This window comes from Scyliorhinus torazame, chromosome 12, assembly GCF_047496885.1.
Source record: "Scyliorhinus torazame isolate Kashiwa2021f chromosome 12, sScyTor2.1, whole genome shotgun sequence".
NCBI lineage: Eukaryota > Metazoa > Chordata > Chondrichthyes > Carcharhiniformes > Scyliorhinidae > Scyliorhinus > Scyliorhinus torazame.
The window spans coordinates 50,471,287-50,484,295 of NC_092718.1; the positions used below are offsets into that span (position 1 = coordinate 50,471,287).

Sequence of the window (13,009 nt, forward strand, 5' to 3'; positions counted from 1 at the left end):
AGAACAGGGCACCCCCAAGCTCAATCCATGGTATGGGCAGCCTCGCACCTTGTAATCTGGGTACTGCCAGGGTGCCTGAGTTGCAGTGACAAAGTACCAGGCTGGCACTGCCAAGGTGCCTGGGGTGCCAGCAGGAGTGCCAGAGTACCATCCTGCCAAGTTGTCGATCACCCAGGGGCCTCCGATAGTCCAGGCGACCCTTCAGGTGCCGTTACACATGATCCACATTTGTGTGAACCAGTGTTAAACGGAGCCATGCTGAGGACTCTCAGGCATGGCCGTTAGTTCCCAGGCCTCGGGGGAATCAGGCGCAGACATATTTAAGTGATTCATTTAAATATGTCAATCTGATCTCACCCAGCAAGGCCGAGATCCAGATGGCGCATCTCCCGAGATCTCGTTCGATCTCACAAGGCATTCCAAGTGTCACCTCTCGCGAGATTTAACGGCCCTGTCGCATCACCGAGTCAGGCGCAACGAGACCACTCGATCGCACCCGATGTTTCCCCTTGTGTGGTAATCTTGAACTAGCAGGCACAGTTTAAAAATTAAGAGTCTCGCATTTAAGACTGAGATAGCAAAATTCTGTTCTCTCAGAGGATCTGTGGAATTCTCTTTCCCAGAGAGCAGGGAAGGGTAGTTCATTGAACACATTCAAGGCTGAATAGGATAGACTTTTGATTAACAACTCAAGGATTATGGGTGTAACCAGGAAGAGTGAAATCGAGCCACAATAAGATCAGCCATTATGTTATTAAATGGTGGAGCAGGCTTGAGGGGCAGAATGGCCTACGCCAATTCCTAATTTTTGTGCTCATGTGTTATTTATCTTGGTTGGAACCACCTTTGTTAGATTTGGAGGTCGAAGCTTGCATGGAATGGTGAAGGAATAAACTTTGTACGCAAAAGCATATCTTTAATACTATTGTCATAAGACTTGAAGGCGGCGGTAGAGCATCATTTGAAGAATACAGTGAATCAATGTGCAACTGAATCAATGTACAACTAAATTGTTGTTTCTCGAACCGTGTTGCATTTCGGATGCAATGATGGTTTGAAAGGGTATTGAACCTGGAATTTAGGAAATGGAATTAGAAGCAATGCATAACGTATTCTTAATTCCCAAAAATGTTAGTATAAACAGAAATAAACACTTAAAATCTGGATTTTTCACCCAGAGAGGAGGGGAGAACGCAAGGGGGGGGGGGGGGAACAAAGGTGCAGGGGCCGGGGGGGGGGAGGATTCTGGAGGAGAACGCAGAACAAAAGAGAAGCAAAGAGAAGGGTGAGATAGTGAAGCAGTAGAGACATAGGCCTCGGCGGGCATGGAGCAGGGCGAGGAACCAAGAGGGCACCGCAAACAGCCACTCGAGAGGGCATCAGGGTGGAGGGCGACCCCGGCGCGCAGGGGCGCACCCGTGTGGCGTACACACAGCTGGTGGCTGCATTGGGTGCCCCCTGGGCAAAGGGAAACCCCTGAGCGCTGGGGCCTGACCCCATGGTGAGAGCGGTAACCCCGGCCATTTTGGACGGCCCCCTAGCAAAGGAGTGCAGGGGCACGTCCACCAGGTAGGTATGGGTGATTCCACAGGACCGGAGGGTCAGAAACCCCCCACCAGGATTGTTACCTGGAATGTAAGGGGACTCAACGGCCAAGTGAAAAGGTCCAGAGTGTTCGCTCACCTGAGAAGCCTAAAAGCAGACATAATCTACCTACAAGAGGCGCACCTGAGGGAGAAGGACCGACTGCTGGTAAGGAAGGGCTGGGTGGGACAGACGTACCACTCATGCTACAGGACGAGGGCTAAGGGAATAGCAATATTAATTAGCAAAAGGACGAGGTTTACGGGAACCAAGACAGTTACGGACCCAGGGGAAAGGTACGTCATGGTCAGCGGTGTCCTGGAACTGGCACCTGTCGTACTGGTAAATGTGTATGCTCCCAACTGGGACTACTCAGAATTCATAAAGAAAACCATGGCGGAAATCCCCAACCTTGACACACACCAACAGATTATGGGGGGCGACTTTAAATGCTTGCTGGACCCACTGACCGACCGATCAAACCCCAGAACGGGGAAAACGTCTGGCATGGCTTGGGAGCTAGGGGCCTTCATGGAACAGATGGGGGCGGTGGACACATGGAGGTTCCTGCACCCGGCAGAAAAGGAGTTCTCGTTCTTTTCGCAGGTGCACAAGGTATACACCCGTATCGACTTCTTTGCAGTGGGGAAATCGGTGCTCCAGGGACACGGGAACGGACTACTCCGCGATCGTTATCTCCAATCACGCTCCACACTATATGGATGTGAGGTTGGAGACAGGCTGGGCCCAGCACCCCACATGGAGGCTGGACATGGACCTCCTGACCGACAAGGCTTTCTGCCAAAAAATATCGCAGGCCATAGGCGATTACGTTAGAAACAACCAAAACGGGGAGGGCTCACTCTCCACGTTTTGGGAGACACTGAAGGCTGTGATCAGAGGAGAGATCATAGCTTACAAGGCAAGTAGAGATAGGGAAGAGAGGGTGGCCAGGCAACAGCTAGTGGACTCCATTCTGGAAGTCGATAGAAAGTACTCCGAGGCCCCGACTGTAAGGCTGCTGGCAGAGAGGAAAAAGCTGCAAATGGACTTTAACCTGCTATCCACTAGGAAAGCAGTGTACCAACTCCGCCAGACACGGGGGCCCTTCTACGAGCACGAAGACAAGGCTGGCTGCCTATTGGCTCACCAGCTGAGAAAGTAGGCAGCCACGAGGGAAATAGCGCGGTTAAGGATAGCAGAGGCAGACTGGTAACAGAGCCAAAGGAGGTCAACCGGGCAGTCGAGACCTTCTACCGGAGACTGTACACCTCCAGCCCCCCACCGGGGATGTGGGAGTGAAACAGTTCCTAGACAGACTGGAACTACTAGTTGTGGGGGAAGACAGACGGGGGGAACTGGAAGCACCAATAGACCTGGGAGAAATCACGGCGAGCACCAGCTCCATGCAGGCGGGGAAGGCACCGGGATCCAACGGGTTCCCGGTGGACTTCTACAAACAATTCGCACCAGCCCTGGCCCCACACCTAAGGGACATGTTTGCGGACTCACTGGCAGGGGGCACCCTGACCCCCACGCTAGCACAGGGCACAATTTCACTGATACCCAAAAAAGATAAAGACCTGACGGAATGCGGATCATACAGACCCATTTCACTGCTGAACGTGGATGCAAAAATACTCGCAAAGGTCCTGGCCAAAAGGCTGGAGGGCTGTGTACCAGAGGTGGTCGCAGAGGACCAAACCGGCTTTGTCAAGGGTAGGCAGCTCACAGCGAACATCAGGCGGCTGCTGAACGTAATAATGACCCCCTCTGGGGAGAGAACACCAGAGGTGATCGTCTCCCTGGACGCAGAAAAGGCCTTTGACAGAGTCAAATGGAACTACCTCCTCGAGGTACTGGAACGGTTTGGGCTAGGAACGGGATTCACCGCCTGGGTGAGGCTCCTATACAATGCTCCCAAAGCGAGTGTCTGAACTAACACCACCAGATCTGAATACTTCCAGCTACAGAGAGGAACAAGACAGGGCTGCCTGCCCCCTGTCCCCACTCTTGTTCGCGCTAGCCATCGAACCCCTGGCGATAGCCCTGCGGGACGCAAAAAGCTGGAAGGGAATCCGGAGAGGAGACAGAGAGCACAGAGTCTCACTCTACGCAGATGACCTGCTCCTCTATGTCTCAAAGCCACAGGAGGGACTGAAGGCAATACTGCAAATATTGAAAGCGTTTGGAACCTTCTCGGGCTACAAACTTAACCTGGGCAAAAGCGAGACATTCTGAGTGAACCCAAAAGGGGGAGGGACAGAACTGAAGGGGCTGCCATTCAAAATGGCCCAGAACAGAATCCGTTACCTGGGGATCCAAATAGCCAGAGACTGGACACAGATCCACAAGTGGAACCTGACCAGCCTGGTGGAGGAAGTAAGAAAAGACCTTCAACGGTGGGGCTCACTCCCACTCTCCCTGGCGGGAAGAGTGCAGACGATCAAGATGAACGTACTGCCAAGGTTCCTCTTCCTGTTTAGATCCATCCCGATCTTCATCCTCAAGGCCTTTTTCCAAAACATAGACAGACTAATCATGGCGTTTGTGTGGGGGGGGCAAGAACCCGAGAATTCCCAAGCCGACACTGCAAAGAAGGAAAGTCAGAGGGGGCCTGGCTCTACCAAACCTACAAGACGACCACTGGGAAGCAACGGCAGAAAAAGTGAGGGGATGGGTACAAAACCCGACACAGACTGGGTACAAATGGAGGAGGCATCCTGTAAACGAACAACCCTCTGGGCCCTGGTCACAGCAGCACTCCCATCCTCCTCAACAAGGTACACAACGAGCCCAGTGGTAGCGGCCATGCTGAGAACGTGGACCCAGTTGAGACAGCACTTCAGGATAACCAAAATGTCCCTTATGGCCCCCATCTGCAGCAATCACTGATTTCCCCCCCCCCCCCCCCCCAGGCATGCTAGATACCACCTTCAAAAGATGGAGGTGGGACGGGAGCACACTGACGGTCGGGGACCTCTATGTAGGGCGCAGACTGGCGACACTGGACGAACTGACGAGGAAGTGTAAACTAGCAAGAGGACAGGAATTGAGACACCTCCAAATAAAGCACTTCCTCTGCAAAGAGACAGTAGGGTACCCCGGGGCCCCAGAAAGCACACTACTAGAGGACCTGATAGGCACAAGCAGTGAGAAGGGGGACTATGTGGGAAAATATACGGACAGCTACTGGACAGAACCCGAACACCACTGGACGGGACCAGACAAAAATGGGAGGATGAACTGGGGACAGAGGTAGGATGGGACTCTGGAGCGAAGCACTGAGCAGGGTGAGCTCCAACTCCTCCTGCGCAAGGCTAAGCCTAATGCAGCTCAAAGTGGTGCACAGAGCGCACCTGACCAGAACCTGAATGAACAGGTTCTTCCCTGAGGTGGAGGACAAATATGAACGGTGCCAAAGGGGCCCGGCCAACCACACCCACATGTTTTGGGCTTGCCTCAAGCTTGCTGGGTTCTGGACAGCCTCCTCCGAGGCAATTTCCAAAGTTGAGGGAGTGAGGGTGAAGCCATGCCCAATAGTGGCAATCTTCGGGGTATCGGAGCAGCCAGAGCTACACATGGGGAAGGGGGCCAACGCCCTTGCTATCGCTTCCCTAATCGCACGTTGGAGAATCCTGCTCGGCTGGCTATCGGCAGCACCACCCGCAGCTCGTTGACCTCTCGGAATTTCTCCACCTGGAGAAGATTAAGTACGCCATCCAAGGGTCAGAGGAAGGCTTCCTGGATACTTGGGAGCAGTTCGTCGTCCTGTTCCAAAACCTGTTCGAGGCCAGCAACGAGGAGTAAGCCAGGGAAAAAAGAAAACCAAATAGATGAAGAACCAAAGGGCTGCACAACCCGGGGGGGGGGGGGGGGGGGGGAATGGGGAAACCACAAGAGAAGAGGAAGGGTGCTGATACCAATGGGGGGGGCGTGGGGAGGAGGAAGGGGGGATATCATAGACTGGGCCAGAGGGCGGCAAAATGTACGTACAGTTAGTCAAATGAAGGACAGAACAAACCTCTCTGAAAATAAAGCAAATTAGCGCGGGCAAGAAAAATGTAATGTAGAAAGTAACAACTGTTTATAAATATGAGAAAAGCCAATAAAAAATTTTCAAAAAAAATAAATCTGGATTTTTGCAAAGTTTGCTACAGAAATACAAATGCAGATTTTGTGAGACACTATTTCTGAATGCTTCCGCTATCATCGATGGCAGCGAGTAAACCTTTAATAGGCTTGTTGTGCATAACATTGTTTACTTCTAATGCAGGAAAGTAAATCTTATTAGATAGCATAGAACATCGAAACAAGCTTTAAAATACTAAACAAAAAGCTTGAATTGTGTACAGTCTTGGACACGCTAGCCGACGCGTTAGCAGAACCATTTGCATGGGCAAGACTAATCCACACGATGAGTGGCCTAGAAAACTCTGCAAACTTGGAACAGCTTCAAAGTCAAACTTCATTTCTATATTTTTATAAATAAGGATTTTCAGCCAGCTGCAACCAGTCATGCTAAGGGGGCTAAGACCCTTTATCCTTTCAGAAGACATTTTTTTTTTCTCCCGCAAAGTGACTAGACCCTCCTTTCATTTTATTTTCTTAAATGAAGGACATTCAATGTCTTATTCCAGGTCGATTGTCTGGAAACCACACATAGAGCTTTGTCTTTCCTGTCTCTGCTGATGGCAATGGACCACTTAACGGAAAAGAGTGCATTACTGTGTTAAAGGGCATAGTTCAAAGGTGACCATATTTCTCATTAAGAGCGGGATCCAAAGTATATACATAGCCAGCCTAAAATCAATATTTGTTGTGTTCACGTGATCAGAAGTGGTGAAGAATACTGTAATTGGACTCATATGTCAAATAACCCATGCCTTAAATAGATCTCTTCTATTTGACATTTGTTTGTTTGATCTTGTACAAGTTGCATTAGAGCTATGTTATTTCATTGCCATTTAATGTCAAAGATAACAGGTCACATGTGAATATTCAAATCTAAGACCAAGGTTACTTTGAGTTCATTACAGAAAGGGTGTAATTGTGTGGTTGCTGTACTGTTAGTTGATGGTTATTTTATAGCTTATGGACAAAGTCTCCTGACAGATTACCTTTCAGTACTATATCTGAATTACAAGCAGGTTTCAATGTGGCAGTTTATGTAAACAAGGAACAAGGTATGGATATATTACTGAAATATTAAAGATGATTACTTCTCTATCTGTCTAAATGGTTTGATTAATTTGTCAGTTCATGCTCTCTTAAGCATATGTTATACAACTAAGAATAGGATTAACAGTGTGTCTTTCTATTTAGGAGGACACATATATCAGTCAAAGGTGCTTACTTAATATTTAATGTTAATTTTAAACATACTTCCTTCCTGCTGGCTTCTATTCTTTTTATTGACATCGTTTGAAACTTAAATTGTCCAGTCCAATGTTTTCTAATCGTCCCATCAAAAAAGATAACATAGACTGAAAGCATATTATGCACAATAAACAACTGAGGTTTTGAAGAGATAGTATGGAATGCACTGTGAGGTTGGGGAACAATTATTATAAATAAGTATCTTTAAAGAGATCTGGTATATTAAAGCAAATAAGCTAAGTGGATAGTCAGAAGGGATATGTTGAGACACATGTTATTATGCATATTTAAAACATCATTGCATATATTTCAATATTAATTAAATAAACAGTAAACTAAAAGCAACTCTGACAAATCAAAATTCAATAACGTAGGCACACTAAAAACATGCAACACATTAAGGGTTAAAAATAAGAAGAAAGTACCTTCTTCTTCTACACATTAACAAGTTTCACTGTTACAGAGATATTTGTAGTTAAGTGACTGTATTTACATATGAGCCATTTTTGCACACAGGTAGAGTACATCTATTCCAAACAGCACTCATTTATTTTATTGCCTGTTCTAAACTGTCACTAACTGCAGTCCATTTTCTGTTGAGAGGAGAGTATTTTTTTTTCAGTGAATTTTGATATATTTGAAGGAGAATGATTGTTCACTTCAGTGGGGCTAGACCATGTTTCAATAAGACAAATGACATTTGAGTGCTAAAATGGCAGCCAATGATAACTCATTGTAAGGAGATCGGAAGAGTAAGGATTGAATAGACTAGCAAAAGAGTAATTGAGAAGCATGTGTAAGAAAAAGACATTTGGGCTTGCGCAATTACTTATACTGTGAGTGGCTTCTTGTTTAACCCTTTCTGACCAAGTGCACTTATTGGAAACTGGGCTGGAATTAAGTGGAGCATTTAATTACAATACCACAAGTTCTGCATTTTTTCCTTTTTAAAAACATATTTAAGGTTGTAATTTCAGCCTGACTCTTTCCAAGCATAAGGACAAAATTACGTGCAAAGTTGGCCACAGAAAGCTTTTATTCAAACTTAGCTGCAAAAATATGAGGACTGAAATTCTACGGCTGTTGGGATTCTACGTTCCCGACGGCAGCACAACCCGACCCGACGCATGGGGTAGCTTCAATGGGAAATTCCATTGACAAGCGGTGGGAGTAGAGAATCCCACCAGCAGCGAACAGCGCGCCGCCAAGAAATACGCAGCTGGTGTATCGGAGAATCCAGCCCGAGATGTATTTCATGGGAACTGGGATTAGCTGTCCAGCACCTGGAGCTTGATCCACCATTTAATTGGATCATGGACGATCTGTATCTTAACTCCATCCCCTGCCCTAATCCTCAATATGTTTCTCTAAGAAAAACCTGTCAACCTCAATCTTTAAATGTTCAATTAACACACCCGACTTCAACACCATTTTAGGGGAAGAAAGTTCCTTGGCAGGATCCTCCGTTTCGCCGGCAGTTCACTCGCGCCTGCAGATTTCCCGATGGCGTGCGGGTGCCCACAGTGGGAAACCCCATTGGCCGGATGCCAGGATGGAGAATCCCGCTGCCGGCGGGGACGTGCCGCACCAGAAAATGGGTGCGGCAGAATGGAGAATCCCGCCCCATGTTTCCCAGAGCACTTTGTATGAAGAACCAAAAGTTTGAAAATATAACCAACATTTTGATAGTTTATTAAGTGCTCCCTCCTATCCCTTATATTTTATGTGCAAAATAATATTTTAAAAAACATTTCTTCCTTTTTCTGCACCAGACAGCAGTACCATGGTGTTATTGTACAAATGTGCAATGCGTTTCCAAGAAATTACTCGCTCAAACATTTTAGCAGGTATTCCATAAAATTTTAATTTAGATGGCTGAGATCCTATTTCAAGGGAATGAGCGTGGTGGAGAGACATAAAGAGAACACATTGTCCTGAATTTTAACACAGAGCAAAAATACCGGCAGATGCCTGAATCCGGAAGTCCCAACTTCAGACCCATCTCTGCCATTTTCACAGGGGGGAGGAATGGGGCAGGTTTCTAAATTGCAGATCCGTGGTTCACGGAGGCAGCTGTTCAAATAAGTCAGCAGCTGCCTCAACTCAAGTGTGATTTTGATGATATAGGTGTCTGAAACCTGAAACATGTAGATTAGATCTGGTCAGAGCAGTTCTTCTGGATTTGTTTGGGTAGCCAGGACACCTTTTTGGAGAGGTGAAATACTTCTTTGGAAATGGTCCTGGGACACCTGTTGGAAGAGGTCAGGTTCATTTTGGGAGAGGTAAGGTACCCTTTGGAGTTGTTAAAATTAGACATGCATATGCATAAAAAGTACATTAACTCATTGGAACTATCAAAGCTGTTGATGGACTGCCGAGCTGTCAAAGAACAGTCAATTTGTCATAGAACTCTCAAAACTCTAAAATAATTTTCAAAACTCATTGGAACTGTTAAAGCTCATTGGAACCATCAACGCTGTCAAGGGTTTTGAATCAGCTGGGCTTTAAATTTAACAAGTTCAGTGCTTGCCATTTCACTCTGTTGGCATAAACCTGAGGGTTAGTATAATAGGATTTGTGCTGCATGTCAGATTTTACAACCTAACTTTATCACAGTGGGGTACCTGTTGAGTGAGAAGATTGATTGACAGTTCCAAATGGTTATAGAATGTTTTCATGAGAGATTAAGTATTTCAGTAAAATGTTTATTTTCATAAGGGAAGGGATTACGTTTTTGTTTTCATAAGAGGTCAGTTGAAAGAGTTTTGAATGTTTCTTTAATGAATTGGATTTTGTTTTTAGCACCATCATCAATCATGGCCCCTGAGATTTGCCCATGGTGAACATTAGGTGAGTTGGCATGGTGTGGCTAAGGGTGGTGGGTGGGTGACATGATTTGTCACGACTTGGCACTATTGGCGTTGGGGCTATAAAGGATCTTGGGAAGAGCAGAGAGTATGGTTTGGCAAAGGCGGTATGAGGGTGGGCATGGGGGCATAGGATGTCATAGGGGATTTGTGGGGCCATGGGGTTGTATAGAGGGGCATCTGGTGGCATGGGGAGTATGAGGGACCATGGTGAATGGATACAGGGACATGGGATTGTATTGGGGTATGAAGAACTCTGGGATGTGGGGTGGGGGGGCATGCTTTAGCATATATGAGCTATGAGTGGTGTGTGGAAGATTAAAGGTGTGTGAGGAGTGATTGCTGGAGGGATGTTTTTTGTTTCATAAAAAGAATAACTTCATCAAAGTGCCAGGGCACTGTAGCAGGCAATCAGGCTTGCCCACCTCCCATACCCAGACATCTCCAGGGTCGCCCAGACTGAATCCCAAGTTTCTGTTATTGTCCCATTGTGTAATTTTAAACTGAATGGATTGGAATAGAATAAAGAACAAAGAAATGTACAGCACAGGAACAGGCCCGTCAATCCTGGGGAAAACTTCTGACTATCCACTCTGTCCATGCCCCTCACAATTTTATAGATTTCTATCAGGTCGTCATTCCAACCTCAACCTCAACCTCCGTCATTCCAGTGAGTCCAAACCAAGTTTATCCAACCTCTCTTCATAGCTAATGCCCTCCATAACCAGGCAACATCCTGGTACACCATTTCTGTACCCTCTCCAAAACCTCCACATCCTTCTGGCAGTGAGGCGACCAGAATTGAACATTATATTCCAAGTATGGCCTATCTAAGGTTCTATACAGCTGCAGCATGACTTGCCAATTTTTGTACTCAATGACCTGGTTGATAAAGGTAATCATGCCATATGCATTCTTGACTACCTTCTCCTCCTGCTTTGCCACTTTCAGTGACCTGTGGACCTGTACATCCAGATCTCTCTGCATGTCAATACCCTTAAGAAATTCTGTCATTTACTGTACATTTCTCACCTGTATTAGACTTTCCAAAATGCATTATCTCACATTTGTCCAGATCTGAAATTGAATCTGTACACTGCTAGCATGGAATTCCATTGCAGATGCAGATATTCATAGGTTTCCTTCAGCAGTCATTTCTTCTTCTTCCATCATATGAGTGATGGTTAAATTCTAGCCCTGAAATGACACTGGGCTGAATGTTATGTGCCTACCACCGGCCATGTTCTCACTCCAACACCTTCCCACCCACTCCTGAGCTCACCCCAATAATGTGGGATGTGGGCGGGCACTGAAATCAGTCCAAGACACTGGAATTTCTTGGCTCCGATCATCCATTGGGCTTCTTCATCCCCCAATTTCAATCGCAGCAGTGCCCATTACTGTCTTATGTGAGGGGCGGAAATTCCATTTGGCCTTTGTTTAGTTACCCTCAGCATGTAATTGACAGAAGAACATAAGAACATAAGAACTAGGAGCAGGAGTAGGCCATCTGGCCCCTCGAGCCTGCTCCACCATTCAATAAGATCATGGCTGATCTTTTGTGGACTCAGCTCCACTTCCCGGCCCGAACACCATAACCCGTAATCCCTTTATTCCTCAAAAAACTATCTATCTTTATCTTAAAAACATTTAATGAAGGAGCCTCTACTGCTTCACTGGGCAAGGAATTCCATAGATTCACAACCCTTTGGGTGAAGAAGTTCCTCCTAAACTCAGTCCTAAATCTACTTCCCCTTATTTTGAGGCTATGCCCTCTCGTTCTGCTTTCACCCCTCATCCTTCTAAATTCCAACGAGTACAGTCCCAGTCTACTCAACCTCTCCTCGTAATCCAACCCCTTCAGCTCTGGGATTAACCTAGTGTATCTCCTCTGCACACCCTCCAGTGCCAGTACGTCCTTTCTCAAGTAAGGAGACCAAAACTGAACGCAATACTCCAGGTGTGGCCTCACTAACACCTTATACAATTGCAGCATAACCTCCCTAGTCTTAAACTCCATCCCTCTAGCAATGAAGGACAAAATTCCATTTGCCTTCTTAATCATCTGTTGCACCTGTAAGCCAACTTTTTGTGACTCATGCACTAGCACACCCAGGTCTCTCTGCACAGCAGCATGTTTTAATATTTTATCATTTAAATAATAATCCCTTTTGCTGTTATTCCTACCAAAATGGATAACCTCACATTTGTCAACATTGTATTCCATCTGCCAGACCCTAGTCCATTCACTTAGCCTATCCAAATCTCTCTGCAGACTTCCAGTATCCTCTGCACATTTTGCTTTACCACTCATCTGCAAACTTGGACACATTGCCCTTGGTCCCCAACTCCAAATCATCTATGTAAATTGTGAACAGTTGTGGGCCCAACACTGATCCCTGAGGGACACCACTAGCTACTGATTGCCAACCAGAGAAACACCCATTAATCCCCACTCTTTGCTTTCTGTTAATTAACCAATCCTCTATCCATGCTACTACTTTCCACTTAATGCCATGCATCTTTATCTTATGCAGCAACCTTTTGTGTGGCACCTTGTCAAAGGCTTTCTGGAAATCCAGATATACCACATCCATTGGCTCCCCGTTATCTACCGCACTGTTAATGTCCTCAACATGGGAAGTAGCCAATGTGGAGCCGATTAGCTCCAGGCTCACTTTGCATCCGGGGTTAGGAGGAACGTTGGGGAGTGGGGGGGGGAGGGGGGGGTGGGGGTGGCGGGGGGGGTGGGGGGGGGTTGTGGATGGCTCAAACTGTCCTTTTCTCCTGTTATATGCAGCCCACTCTGGCCCTAATTTTAATTCCCTCCATCCAATGGCATTGGGGAATGTAACAGATTTTGGCTGGAGCCATTGAAGGGGAAGACTCATTGTCTCAAACTATTTGGGGATCCAACAATGCCAACTGGATTTTGATGCAATATTGAATTGGCAAAATGTGTCACATGCATATTCCACCCATTGACAGTTGGCACTGAGTGACCTAACCACAGTCCTTAGAGAAACCTTTGTCGGTCTCACTTACAAAGTTCAAGAAAATAGTTTCTTGACTGATTCTTAGGAGGTCAGGAAAGACATTGAATAATTCACCTGGCTTCACAAAGTTTGACCTGTTGCAATCTGTTCAACACAGAGGGGCCCCCCTCTCAAGATTGCCTC

General features: G+C 46.5%; 1 long non-coding RNA gene across 1 annotated transcript in view; it reads right to left on the reverse strand.

Moving 5' to 3' along the window:
• Window positions 1-8,812: 8,812 nt before the first annotated feature.
• LOC140387172 (uncharacterized) overlaps window positions 8,813-13,009 on the reverse strand; it is a 31,527-nt gene continuing 27,330 nt past the window's right edge. Inside the window, exon 4 of the long non-coding RNA XR_011933762.1 lies at window positions 8,813-9,212. This is a non-coding gene — a long non-coding RNA (uncharacterized lncRNA). The remainder of the gene's footprint in view (window positions 9,213-13,009) is intronic.